General features: G+C 44.9%; 1 long non-coding RNA gene across 9 annotated transcripts in view; it reads left to right on the top strand.

Moving 5' to 3' along the window:
• Window positions 1-12,669, top strand: part of LOC147031152 (uncharacterized) — a 297,080-nt gene that overhangs the window by 8,624 nt on the left and 275,787 nt on the right. The window lies entirely within an intron of this gene.

Here is a 12,669-nt window from a genome sequence, read left to right as displayed (position 1 = left end):
CCTAACAAGTTCGTCCTTGTCACACATAGAACCTGCCCACCAAATTTAATCCGGATCTGCCCTCAACTTTTTGAGATATCATGTACACAAACAAACAGACAGACAGACAAACAAACAAACAGACAGAGTGGGGTGAAAACATATCCTCCTTCACCTTCGGCGGCGGAGGTAATACTGAAATGAGCACCAGACAACGAACATAGGGAGAGGAGGAGAGGAGGATATTGGGACCATACTCTGTGCAGAGCGTTGGTGCTGCCTTAGCGGTCTCCTTGGCTATTGAGTACAATCCTGGACGGGTCGCCACTCCGACACAGGATAACAGCATGCTGGCACTCATTTTGCCAACCTCAGAAGGATGACAGGTCGAGTTAACCACACCTCGTATTAATTCAACAGTTGAGCAGGATTTGAACTCAGGACCCTCGGATCCAAAGCCCACCACCCTAACCATTAAGCAAACACCAGGCATTTCCATAATTGGGATGCAGGGAGACAATTCCATAACTGGGAGAAAAGGGGGATGAATGAATGCAGGTGGACAACAAGTTTGGGTTATGGGAGGGTGGGCATAAGAGGGTTTCCTGTGGAACCTAGGGTGACCTCGGGAGCCTTGGGGAGGGCAGAGGTTGGAGAGGGCAGAAGGAGCGAGGCCAGACGCAAGCTTGGACAAAATAGAGATCCCACCAGCGAGCCGCTGGTGGGCGAGTTCCTATTTTTGGGACTCGGCCTCCTGTCTTGTGATTCCAGTGGTGCGGAATATCTTGTTTTCAACCACCTCAATAGGAACCACGTGGGAATAACCAGCACCAGCCCAGAGTTTGGGACTGCTTCATGATGCGAGTCAATCTGTGCTGTTGTTGACGTTGATAAGTTGACGGGTAACAGATTGTTGTCCATCTTTATTTAACATTTTATTGTTATCCCCTAAAATGAGTGAATCTTCTCCATATGATTGGATGTTACTTCGTTGTGTTATGGTATGAACCCGATAAATCGATGACCGTGGTCTTTAGTTTTCGCGAGATCTTGCTGAATAGAAGATGCAGTTACGTCTAAAACATCTGATAAAGTGCGACTTTTCCATTCCCCTGCCATGTCTGCTTGTTGGTATTGGTTTGTAATAGTTCATCAACAATATGCATGAGATTCTGGTTGCTTTTATTTGTGTTCAAAGCAAAATAAAGGAAAATCCTAATAATTTAACAACTAAATTAATGTTGCAAACTTTTTCAAAACTTTGTAGTTTCTTTTTATCCCCAGACTTGTTGAAGATATTATAATCGGCTCCGTCTGTCTGTCTGTCTGTCTGTCTGTCTGTCTGTCTGTCTGTCTGTCTGTCTGCCCGTCCGTCACACCATCTTGTTATTCTGTCTGTCTGTCTGTCTGTCACCTGCAGGTCACAATTTTAACTGATCTTCATGAAACTTCACCACATTATAGAGTTTGTCATAATCAATAAGCCTATTATTTTTAAGGTCAAATGTTCAAAAGGTCAACAGAGGCCAAAGGTCAAGCTCGATGAGATTTCTAAAATCCTCAATTTTTCATCCGTTTGACTTGAACTTTGAAGAGATTTATATTTCATGTCAATGAATTCAACCAGCCAATTATTTTTGAGGTCAACATGGACAAAAAGGTAAACATAGGCCAAAGGTCAACAACTTCGGTGAGATTTCTAAAATCCTCAACTTTCATCCGATTGACTTGAGATTTGAAGAGGATTTGCATATTCAGTCATTGAATTCATCCACCAATTATTTTTGAGGTCAAATTTGTTTCACGGACTATGCAAGTATCGTGCTCCGCACGACGTCTTTTTCTTGTTTGTCTGTTTGTGTTCAGGATTTCTCAAAAAATTGTGGACAGATCCAAATTAAATTTTGTGGACAGGTTCAGTGGTGTGACAGAGATGAACTGATTTAATTTTGGTGAAGATCCGGATCCGGATGCAGCTTCGAGAATTTTTCTCAGTGATTCTTCACCATTGAAAGACAGGGGAAAAAAAACGATATTTAACATGATATTTCAAAAAGTTATTGGGCCCGATACAGGCCCGTCGCTGGGGGGGGGCATTTGGGTGCAATGCCCCCCATGGCGCATCTGGTGCCCCCCCCCACTTGTACGCTACCCACTTATGCCCTGTTGCAAGACCACAATATAAAAGATAATAACGCAAGCACCAACACCAGCAGCCAAGACCTCGTGTCGAATGTCGATGTTGTGGGTGGTTATATATATCGTGGATCATTTAGTTTTAAGGAATAGCCAATCAGCGTCTTCGATATGGAGACCCTTGTGAGCAGGTTACCTGATTGGTTGTAAGTTAGGTATAAATGTAATATCGTCATAATATGATATGATTAAGGAAAAGACATAAATTAACATTATTAAAGAAGAAGTGCACGTGCACCACGTGACCTTCACAACCCGTCATCCCTCCATCTTACAAAAGTAATTTTATAATAAAAATTAAAAATATGTGTGTTTGCAATCGTGCTTACATTTCAAATTATACAGATAAAACCTGTTTTTGATGGATGGATCATTTAATAAATAAAACAGTCAACCGTCAAATCTCGCGAGTCGCGAGATCGGTGACGCGAGTCGCGAGATCGGTGACGCGAGTCGCGAGATCGGTGACGCGAGTCGCGAGATCGGTGACGCGAGTCGCGAGATCGGTGACGCGAGTCGCGAGATGCGAGATTCGTGACGCGAGTCGCGAGATGCGAGATTCGTGACGCGAGTCGCGAGATCGGTGACGCGAGTCGCGAGATCGGTGACGCGAGTCGCGAGATCCGTGACGCGAGTCGCGAGATACGTGACGCGAGTCGCGAGATCGGTGACGCGAGTCACGAGATACGTGACGCGAGTCGCGAGATCGGTGACGCGAGTCACGAGATCAGTGATGCGAGTCGCGAGATCGGTGACACGAGTCGCGAGATCAGTGACGCGAGTCGCGAGATCAATGGCGCGAGTCGCGAGATCCGTGACGCGAGTCGCGAGATCCGTGACGCGAGTCGTGAGATCAGTGACGCGAGTCGCGAGATCAGTGACGCGAGTCGCGAGATCAGTGACGTGAGTCGCGAGATCAGTGACGCGAGTCGCGAGATCCGTGACGTGAGTCGCGAGATCCGTGACGCGAGTCGCGAGATCGGTGACGCGAGTCGCGAGATCGGTGACGCGAGTCGTGAGATTCGTGACGTGAGTCGCGAGATTTGTGACGCGATTCGCGAGGGACGAATCACAGAGCACGAGCTCGCAACAGGAGAAAAAGACGTGGATGATGGATATGCGAAAATGGCTCAGAAATGGAAAAAATGCAAGCGACGAAAATAAAGATGATGAAAGACATGTTGTGGGAGGAGTTGGAGGAGGAGGAGGAGAAGACGAAATATGAAATTTCGTATACCGGGAGAAGTATACTATTACAATAGTATACCGGGAGAAGTCGATGAAATACCGACAGAAGCTGGCCAACCTGGCCAAGCCAGCAACATCAGCCCTGCGGCTGTAGCCCCAGCACAGACAGCCGAGTTTCCACGCTCGGCGGCAGCCTCGGGGTCTGGTGTGACTGTCAAGCCGCTTCCCGATGATCTTGGAAGTGAGAGACCGAATAGAGTTGTTCTACAGCGGTACCCTGGCCATCTGTTTGAGAACAAGAGTCGCTCGTTTGTGTCCTCGTGGTAACAGACTAATGAATGGCTGGAATACAGTGTGCAGACAGATGCAGCATTCTGCTATCCATGTAGGAAGTTTAACACCGCACGTGGCCCAGTGGACTCTACTTTCACAGTGCGAGGCTACCGGAATTGGAAACATGCCGTTGAGAAAGGCAGGGGGTTTCACAAACACGCAACTTCAAAGGACCATTTAACTTGTGTTTTGAGGTGGAAGGAGAATGAGAGGTGCATCGATTGTGGTAAGGAGATTTCCACACTCCTCAATGCTGACCAGCTAAATAGAATAAATATTTTAAGGATATCAAATCCTTACTGCCGGAGATTGATGCAGAGCGCGCCTATGGTGCAGAGATGAGGATGGAGGCTATTGGGCTTTTGCGCGAAGTCCCTGGGCCTGCCTTCATGTTCATTGCTATCTTTGTACAAAAACTGCTGATGTTGTTAGATGGCCCTAACAGACTCTTGCAGGCAGAGGACATGGACTTGATAACGGGGTTGGAACTGGTGGCGAGTGCTACAGAATGCGTGAAGAAACTCCGCTCTGAGGATGAGTTCACTGATCTGTGGAACAAGGCCAACGATGCTTGCACTTTCTACACCTGCACCACCAAAACGGAGACGCACAATGCATAAGAACTTGGAACAGTTTGTAGTTTTGGAGACTACAGGACAAAACAACGACAATGACAAGACGGAACTGCAGAGGGTTTTTTACAGCGCAATTGACACTGTGCTTGGAGAGATCGCTCAGCGCTTCAGTGAGCGCAACACACAACTCGCCCGTTCACTCGCTGCCTTGAATCCCGAAAATGGCACGTTTTTGGATCCCCACTTGCTCCAGCACATCATGACATTAACAAAGTCAACCATCAGTGAAACAGAGTGTGTGGTTGCAAAGCAGTTTATTCGCTCACAGACAGAAAAGCAGCCAAACGAGAGATGGACAACACAAAAACTCTCAACATACCACAAAACGCTGGAAGCCATGCCAAGTGTAGTGACTGCTATGAGACTTGGACTAACATTTGGTGCGTCCACTGCCATGTGTGAAAACTCATTCTCAACATTGAGGAATGTCTTCACTGACCATCGAGGGTCCATGCGCCATGCACACAAGGCACAACTGGTACAGCTGGCCTTCGAGAGAGACCTCACACGTAAATGCCTAAATGAATGGAAGGAGAAGGTCCTCAGAAGATTCCACACCGAGACGCGTCGCCTGCAGCTCTTCTGACAGTGAGTACAGCGGTATAAAAACTATACGAGGAGTTCAGATTGTGTGTGTGACTGCTGGTGATGCGTGTGTGGTTGTGGTTGTGGTCAGCACCCGCCATGGTCGGCTGCTTTGTACTTCTGATGTTTAAGTTAAATGTTGTGTTTGGTACTTTGCATATCCCATATCTCGTGCTTTGTGCATAACCTTACCTCTGTGTAATTGACTGCTTTGAATGCGGACCTTGTGGTATCTTCAGGCTGGTCGTATTTGCTGTTGATAGTTTAACGTGATGATCGCAGCTCATAGCCTCCTGTATCTTATTTCAAAGTGCACTGATTCTGGTGCCAACCTCCCCCGTTTAGTCATTGTATCTCTGGTATATTAATTTTCTCATGCCAATTCTTGACAACACCTTGTATAAGTGCACCTGAATTGGTGCCAATTGTCTAATCATTGAATATCTGCATTGTGAATGTGCCAGTTTGTTGCGGCTCTCCTGCATTCGAATAATTTTAGGCCAAAAACATCGGAACATATTAAATCTAGCTGAGATCAATTTGGTTAGTATGCGACGGCAACCTCAGTATAGATGTGTCAATGCTGCATGAATACAATAGTATACCGGGTTATCAAAAATATTAAATATAATAATGGTGCCCCCCCATCCAGTTCATATGCCCCCCTTAATATGTTCATATGCCCCGATATGTTCTCGTAGATCAAGCATTACGTGGCGGAGGTATGCGCTCTACCAAGTACCCTTCTGGTTTGGTTTATTTTGACCCTTGTGCTCTATCCCTCATAGATGGTGTACTGTGCCTCTTCATTTTTCTTTCCTTTGGTGTCTGCAAAATGAACGATTGTTACATTTTGATAAAGTTTAGCAATTGCTAAATTGTTATTCATCTATTATAAAGTAAAATATAATGTTCTTTAAAATAACCCTTAATGAAGAATTGGCTGTTTTATCAGCAGCGTATTGTGTGTTCAGGTTGTTTGTTTTTTTCTCCACTGACTTTGTTGTACCTGAGTTCACTCAAACACAGTATTGCCATAGGAGTGGTGAAGGCCCATACTCTTAACCGAGTGATGGTGCAAATCGTGAACCATTTCTTTGTCTGAAGAACCAAAACTGGCCATACCGCCACTCCTTCATAGGCTGTCGTATTATCCGCTTTCGACTGCAAGGGGAATCAAATCCACACTAATGAGGTCAAATGCAGCAACAATTTACCTACTTCACCACCAAGCTGCTTGTATCCATCGTACCTTCAAATATCTTGGACTATCTTGTAGTGATCAAGTGTAATTACCTGCTGACGTTCAAAACTTACTTCCTCAATTGTATTTCATGTCCGCTATTTCATGTAAATTTTCATCGTAACCATGTTAACTATCCTAATGATGAAGCAATGAAAGCGGAAACAGTCTTGTGTTGTACTGTTTCTCTAAATGTATTTAAAAAATCTCAGTGAAAGCTGAACACTGCCCCTTTTGGGATTGGTCCATCGTAAATATCTTTCACTATCTCATTATATCTCTTCCTGATTGGTTGACCTTCGGACAAACCAAGATTGTGGAGCCTCTGCTTGCAGTGGATCTGGGATTGAAGAGTCACAAGCTCCATGATGGGCAGTGCCCAGCTGATGATCTGGATGGTCATTGAATCAGACACTCATTGAAGGAAGTCTTCATGTCTCTCCTTCCTACAGCTGTTGCTCACTTGTCACACAAATGATAAGTGAGCAACACAAGCGATTGCCCACACACATGCAATCGCAGAGCTCTATTGCTTAGGCCTAAGGCCTAAGTCACATTTGGCACAGCGGCTGTAGGGTCTACAAAATGTTTTTATTTTTCGGGTAGCCGCATGGGGTATTTAGAAATTGTGGAGACCGAAAACGTGGGGGTGCCGTACGGTCTTTGATTTGATGTCGCACGGTGACCTTAGGGCGTCCCTGCAGCGGCCATAGAATTTTCAAGGCAGACGCAAGGTAGCCTCAAGGTGCCCGCAAGGTGACCGCAGGGGGCCCTAAGGCCCTAAGACGGTAACGAGTGGGGTTTTTTTTCTTCTTCTTTTTTAACCAGTTCTTTTTTTTCAGCTTGTCGAATTGCTACGGCCAACGTAGAAATGAAAAAAGTTATAACTCCGCGTTATAATTCCACGGCGACCCCTACGGCCTGTAAAATATAGCCATACGACGTAGGGCCACCCTGAGGCCACCTCAGAAACTCTGCTGCTGCCGCACGTTTCTGTCAATTCAAGGGGGGGGGGGCTCCGTATCCTCACCGTAGAGCAAATGTGACTTAGGCCTTAGCGCTCTGGCATAGGTGTCATGCCTTTGTTGCTTTCTTTTCCGTTTTTACTCACAGGTCTACAAGAGATTCCTGTTGCTGTTGTTGTTGTGGTTCTTGTTGGGGTCGATTTTTGAAATCTGCACCCATTGGTCAGACAGCTGCCGAACCCTACCCACATTGGTTGCTTGGCTCCACCCACTATGGCATCCAGATGAAATGATACGACCGCCATCTTGCTTTTCTGTTGGGCCTCACACATTCAGCCTGTAGGCCTCTGCTGATTATATACACTGTCTGGTTTTGTTGTGTCAGATTTCCATTGGCTTTGTTTTGGTCGAGTGTTAATCATGATGAGGAACCCCCAAAAATCTAGTCATGTGTTGAATAATAGTGAAGTTTAATGGAGCCCTTCACCACACACGGAATTCAAGCGTTATGTTATGTTATGAAGCGTTATGTTCCGTAAATTACAAAAAATATAAAAATTGCATTATGTAGTTTTTGAACGGCCTCATCTCGTGGTTAAACAATCCATGACAGTGTGACAAATCAGCTCGTTCTGATATAACTGTGGAGGAGGGTGACATGGATGAGAGGTGTCGAGTTAATCTTTTTAATAGCACATCAAGTGTGTTTCCCATTGGCGTTGTTCATCTTCAAGAGTGCTTTAAATGCGCGTTTCCCAATCGGCCCGTTACAGAATTTTGTCGCACGTTGTGGCCACAGTGTGGTCATTCTTGATTTTTCTCTTCCTCTTGTCCAAGTTTTGGTGTTTTTCTTTCTTTTCCTTTTGTCTTGTCCTATCAATTGAGTAAGAGAGCGAGAGACAGCACGAAAATAAATTATTAACCACCTTACGTGGTGATCGCTTGTTTTTTGTTTTTTTCTTCTCGTTATTGTTTTCAACTTTCTTCTTCCTCTCGTTCTGATAGAACCTTACCACCTTACTTTTGTTTACTTGATTTGAAACATGGCAAGTAGTGGTAGTAATCGTCACAGTACTAGTGATCGTGTTACCGACAAGGTATTATCACGCAAGCACGGGCTGTGCTTCGTCCCGCCCAAAAGGTTTTTACAGCGCGGTGACATCGCGCTGTTATATAATTGGCTATTCTGTCCTGTGTCTTCTATCACAGTTATGGCCGCGTGCGTCCCTTTGATCTGAGGGCTATAAAGAGAAATTTGTCCAATTTCACAACTCTTCCCATCATGCATGCTAATTCACCATATCTACATTTAAATTTTCTAACTGCAAAATTGTTTCATCATTCTTAACCTTTTACTGCCCCCAGCCGCCCGATATCGAAGTATTCGCTTCTTGTTAACGGACAACATTCTCCTCAAAATTGGAGAACAAAGAGGAGCAGATAACATTCATGCTCCTGATAAAAGGAGCCACAACATTGTTTTACGGACATTGTTGTGCAAAATGGGTTCTTTCGAGGAGATGACGAAACGTTCGTTCCGTTTTCATCAATGGACATCCCAGCTTTGACAATATCACAAAATAATGTTCCACCCTTTGTATCGAACGAAATGATTCAGCAAAGGTTAGGCAATTATGGCACTGAAGTATCGAGAATTTTCACGGTTCCTTTGTGCACCAGGAAGGACAAATTAAAAAATGTGGAATTGTTTAGGCAGTTCTGCTACGTCGCATTAAAAGATGGCGCAACACAGTTGAACGTTTCCTTGAATTTTAAAGCAGTGGAACATAAATACAGAATTTTTGAAATTACGGAGACCTTAACTTGCTGTGGTTGTGGTGCAATGGTCACACCGGGTATCATTGTCCTGATGTTAAGAGAACACATGCTGCTGCTGCTGCTGCTGCTGCTGCTGCAGAAGTTGGATCGGATCCCACCATGACTGCAGCAGTGAGATCGCCCTTCTCTCCCATGACTGTTATGGTGGACTCTGCAAGTGAGTCACCTTCAGTTCGTTCAGGGATCGATGCCAGAATGTTCAGGTGTGACCAAGGATGGTGAAGATGGTGATCAAGTTAAAATAGGAGAGGGGCTGCAAATTTCAGAAGGAATATTCTGTGATGAAGAACTGGTTATGCATACTGGTTCGAGGAAGGTTTTGAAACACTCCTGTCTTAAGGGGCTGTCATACCTTGACGATTTAGCCAGCGTATGGCGACGTATGAAAATTTGTCTGAAAACGCTGGCACGCGTCGAATACATTATGGGTAAGTTTTGTATACGTTAAGAGCACGCTAGCATACGTCGGAGTATGCCGAGCTCGTCGAGAAATTTTAACATGCTCAAAATTTTTCAACGTATGCCAGCGTATGACTCACACGTTCCGCATACGCTGGTCATAAGTTGTAGGCACGTTACGCGATCGTCGAGACACATTACTTGTAAGTTATTCATTAGTCGAAACACGTAGAGGTAATGTTTAGCGTACCCGAAACTTATTTCTAACCTATGAGTAACGTGCTTTGAACCTATGTGTAACGTATCTCCAACGTATGTAGACGTATTTGATTGACGTCTTCCGGACGACCACAGAACTTACTGAACGTGTTTCTAACTTACAGCTACCGTATCATGGTGTATTGGCAGCGTTGAGGGGAATTGGTATATAAAAATGGGCTTCACAGGAGGAACCTACCCGTCAGTGTTCCAGACTCCATGTTTTTTTTTGTTTGTTTTTTTTTTTCTTCTTCGGCATGACGGTGATGTTGACACTTCGATTTCTAGTGCGTTTATGATTTAAATCGTTGAGCGGCAGCCTATGAATAGCCGACGCCATGTGATCGTCGACGATACTCTGCCGCACGCTATGTATACATTAGACTATCGTTGGGCATACGTTGTGAACGCCGACAACACGCTAAGCATTCGTTGGTATGTTATCGAAACGTTCTGTGTACATTACTAATACGTTATGCATTTGTCCAACTCGTTATGAATACGCCAAAAACTTTTTAAAAAACATCAATAGTTCAGTGTAGAAAAACATAAAAAGCTGAAGAAAACTTCGAAGAATGCTGCAAAGAAGTCTCCTGGCCGTGGCCGTGGACGCGGACGTAAGGAGGATCCATCATCACCCACACCCTCCCCATCACACTCACCTACTACTACTGACATGGACCTACTACTACTACTACTACAACTAATGACACGCTCACCTCCTACTACTACTGATACTACTGACATGGACATGTACTCACCATGGAGTCTGAAACACTGATGGTTCCTCCTGTGAAGCCCATTTTTATATACCAATTCCCATAAACGCTGCCAATACACTATTATACGGTAGCTGTAAGTTAGAAACACGTTCAATAAGTTCTGTGGTCGTCCGGAAGATGTCAATCAAATACGTCTACATACGTCAATGTGCGTTGGAGATACGTTACACATAGGTTCAAAGCACGTTACTCATAGGTTAGAAATAAGTTTCGGGTACGCTAAACATTACCTCGACGTGTTTTGACTTATGTGTAACTTACATGTAACATGTATCGACGTGTGTCAACGATCGCATAACGTGCCTCCAACTTATGGCCAGCGTATGCGGAATGTGTGAGTCATACGCTGGCATACGTCGAAAAATTTTGAGCATGCTTAAAATTTGTCGATGTGCTTGGCGTACTACGACGTATGTCAGCGTGCTTCAGCGTGCTCTTAACGAATACAAAACTTACCCCTAACGTATTCGACGTGTGCCAGCGTATTCGGCAAATTTTTCATACGTCGGCATACGCTGGCTAAAACGTCAAGGTGTGACAGCGACTTGAGACTTCGATGTCTAGAGCGGTTATGATTTGAATCGTCGAGCGGCAGCCTTTTAATAGGCTACGCCACGAGATCGTCGGCGATACGCTGCCGCGCGCTATGCATACGTTAGACCAGTGTTTCCCAACCGGGGTTCTGCGGAACCCTAGGGTTCCGCAAGAGGTTGCTAGGGGTTCCGCGAGAAACAGTAATCAATAGGCTAATGTATTTTTGAGTAGTTTTTGTTTGATTTAATGTTCGTAATTTTACTATACACTTATTATTTCAACCTCTTATATTATTTACAATTATAACAACCATAGGGAATGTATTTAACGATGTCTATATGGCGCCAGTGTGAAACCGCCCGCACTGGTTAGTGGACGTCCTGTACGCGGCGGATTCGTGCATCATTGAGTGACTGACTCAAGTACGGGACGCATACACGGTGTCCATCCATCTATCTTCTCTGTGCTTCCTAGCGCGAAGTCAGTCAGTCTCTCTCTCTCTCTCTCTCTCTCTCTCTCTCTCTCTCTCTCTCTCTCTCTCTCTCTCTCTCTCTCTCTCTCTCTCTCTCTCTCTCTCTCTCTCTCTCTCTCTCTCTCTCTCTCTCTCTCTCTCTCTCTCTCTCTCTCTCTCTCTCTCTCTCTCTCTCTCTCTCTCTCTCTCTCTCTCTCTCTCTCTCTCTCTCTCTCTCTCTCTCTCTCTCTCTCTCTCTCTCTCTCTCTCTCTCTCTCTCTCTCTCTCTCTCTCTCTCTCTCTCTCTCTCTCTCTCTCTCTCTCTCTCTCTCTCTCTCTCTCTCTCTCTCTCTCTCTCTCTCTCTCTCTCTCTCTCTCTCTCTCTCTCTCTCTCTCTCTCTCTCTCTCTCTCTCTCTCTCTCTCTCTCTCTCTCTCTCTCTCTCTCTCTCTCTCTCTCTCTCTCTCTCTCTCTCTCTCTCTCTCTCTCTCTCTCTCTCTCTCTCTCTCTCTCTCTCTCTCTCTCTCTCTCTCTCTCTCTCTCTCTCTCTCTCTCTCTCTCTCTCTCTCTCTCTCTCTCTCTCTCTCTCTCTCTCTCTCTCTCTCTCTCTCTCTCTCTCTCTCTCTCTCTCTCTCTCTCTCTCTCTCTCTCTCTCTCTCTCTCTCTCTCTCTCTCTCTCTCTCTCTCTCTCTCTCTCTCTCTCTCTCTCTCTCTCTCTCTCTCTCTCTCTCTCTCTCTCTCTCTCTCTCTCTCTCTCTCTCTCTCTCTCTCTCTCTCTCTCTCTCTCTCTCTCTCTCTCTCTCTCTCTCTCTCTCTCTCTCTCTCTCTCTCTCTCTCTCTCTCTCTCTCTCTCTCTCTCTCTCTCTCTCTCTCTCTCTCTCTCTCTCTCTCTCTCTCTCTCTCTCTCTCTCTCTCTCTCCTTCAAGTTTTGTTGATCAAGTTACATGAGGTGTTTTTATTTTTTGGGGGTGAATTAAAACCTCGGTGTGAGGTCTCATAAACGAGCAGTATGTTTTTTTTCATTGCCAATAAATTTGACAAAAAGGGGGTCATTTTTTCCTTAAACCAGGTATCTGAAAAAAATATATTATATTTACCACGTGAACTACGATAAAAATATAAACGAGCTAGATATTAATAATGGTATATAATAATTTTTATGCAGGGGTTCCCTGAGACATGAAAACTATTTCAATGGTTCCACAAGGGTAAAAAGGTTGAGAAACGCTGCGTTAGACTATCGTTGGGCATACGTTGTGAACGCCGACAACACGCTAAGCATT

The sequence above is a fragment of the Eptatretus burgeri genome, chromosome 3 (assembly GCF_056783735.1).
Source record: "Eptatretus burgeri isolate ZD-2024b chromosome 3, Ebu_testis_v1, whole genome shotgun sequence".
Classification (NCBI taxonomy): Eukaryota; Metazoa; Chordata; class Myxini; order Myxiniformes; family Myxinidae; genus Eptatretus; species Eptatretus burgeri.
The sequence above is the reverse complement of the archived record's forward strand: the minus strand, read 5'-3'. Positions and strand labels throughout refer to the sequence as shown.